Here is a 2,275-nt window from a genome sequence, read left to right as displayed (position 1 = left end):
AAGATCCCTCTGTTCCTCCACACTTCCAAGAATCCTGCCTTTAACCCTGTATTCAGCATTCAAATTCGACCTTCCAAAATGAATCACTTCACATTTATCAAGGTTGAACTCCATCTGCCACTTCTCAGCCCAGCTCTGCATCCTGTCAATGTCCTGTAGTAACCTGCAACAACCCTCAACACTATCTATAACTCCCCCAACCTTTGTGTCATCAGGAAACTTGTTTACCCACCCTTCCTCATCCAAGTCATTTGTAAAAACCACAGAGAGCAGAGGTCCCAGAACAGATCCCTGCGGGACACCACTGGTCACCGACCTCCAGACGGAATACTTTCCATCCACTACCACTCGCTGTCTTCTTTCGGCCAGCCAATTCTGTATCCAGACAGCCAAATTTCCCTGTATCCCATGCCCCCTAACTTTCTAAAATGAGCCTACCATGGGGAACCTTATCAAATGCCTTACTGAAATCCATATACACCACATCCACTGCCCGACCTTCAGCAATGTGTCTTGTCACATCCTCAAAGAATTCAATGAGGCTTGTGAACCATGGCCTGCCCCTCACAAAGCCATGCTGACTATTGTCATGTGAGAGTACCTTTAAGAAATGGGTGTTTATCAGTGATGTCAGAGTGCTGGGTTGTCTGTCAGCTTTTTAACTTTCGTTTTAGGCTGTTTGCTGGAGGGTGTGCTTTCGTTTTGTTTTCAGTGTTAATGGTAAGAGATGAGGAGTTATGTAGTTTGGGAAGAATGTTGCAAGAAAAGGTGATAATATGTGGAATTCACGATTGAGAAGGAGACTTTGAGTTTGATGCTGGCTTTGAAACATTTTCACATTATGAGACCAGCAATCCGTCTGACACCGTTATATATACTGATCATAATCCTTTGACATTTTTGGAGCGATTCCGGAATAACAATGCAAGGCTGTTTCACTGGAGTTTATTGTTATAGCCATTTCATTTAAAAATAGTACATGTGGCAGGACAAGAAAACGTGATAGCCGATGCTTTGTCACGAATGTGATGAACGGAAGCAGTTTCAGTTGGAGGAAGAAGAAGGAAATGGACTATATTCTTATACCTGTTTGCATGTGATATTTTTTTAAAAGTATATTTACTGTGTGCATTTGTTAAAGGATAGTGAAAAGGTGAAAAATTAATCCATCTTGAAGTTGATGGTTTATTTTTTTTTCTTGGGGGAGGTGTTTAAGAAATGTACCTTTAAGAAATTGATGTTTATCAGTGATGTAGGGCAGCACGGTTGCATTGTGGATAGCACTATCGCTTCACAGCTCCAGGGTTCCCAGGTTCGATTCCGGCTTGGGTCACTGTCTGTGTGGAGTCTGCACATCCTCCCCATGTGTGCGTGGGTTTCCTCCGGGTGCTCCGGTTTCCTCCCGCAGTCCAAAGATGTGCAGGTTAGGTGGATTTGCCATGATAAATTGCCCTTAGTGTTGGGTGGGGTTACTGTGTTATGGGGATAGGGTGGAGTTGTTGACCTTGGGTAGGGTGCTCTTTCCAAGAGCCGGTGCAGACTCGATGGGCTGAATGGCCTCCTTCTGCACTGTAAATTCTATGATTCTATGTCAGAGCGTGGGTGGAGCTGGGTTGTCTGTCAGCTTTTCACTTTCATTTTAGGCTGTTTGCTGCAGGGTGTGTTTTTTAGTTTAGTTTTCAGTGTTGGAGCTGAAGCCAGACAGAGCAGGTGTACTGTTGATCTCTCTGCCATGAAAAGACTATCTCTTGATCATTTGGTGAATTCAGAATTATAAATGTTCTCAGTAGTGAATGTAAACCTAATGTGCTTCGTTAAAAGGTGTTTCTTTTGTCTTCTGGATGTTGTTTGGGAAGTTATTAAGGATTACTTAGTGTTGTATTCTTTGGGGGTTGTATTTGAATTGATGGTTGCTAAGATGTTCACTGTATGTTTTAAAAAGGTTAACATGAGTTCATAGAATAAACACTGTTTTGCTTTAAAAAATACTTTTCCATTTCTGCTGTACCACACCTGTAGACTGGGTAGTGTGCTGCCCATACCATAATCTATTAAAAGTTGTAGGTCAGATGAACTCCATGATACACTTTGGGGTTCTCTAAACCCTGGCCCATAACACTATCTTTAATCAAACTATGTTTTTCTAAATAAATAATAAATCCTATCTCTCAGGATCCTTTCCAATATTTTGCTCACCAGAGACGCAAAACTGATGGGTCTGTAATTCCCAGGGATTTCCCTATTCCCTTTCTTGAATAGGGGAACAACATTCGCC

The sequence above is a fragment of the Scyliorhinus canicula genome, chromosome 21 (assembly GCF_902713615.1).
Source record: "Scyliorhinus canicula chromosome 21, sScyCan1.1, whole genome shotgun sequence".
In the NCBI taxonomy this organism is placed as follows: Eukaryota; Metazoa; Chordata; class Chondrichthyes; order Carcharhiniformes; family Scyliorhinidae; genus Scyliorhinus; species Scyliorhinus canicula.
This window is presented reverse-complemented; position numbering follows the sequence as displayed.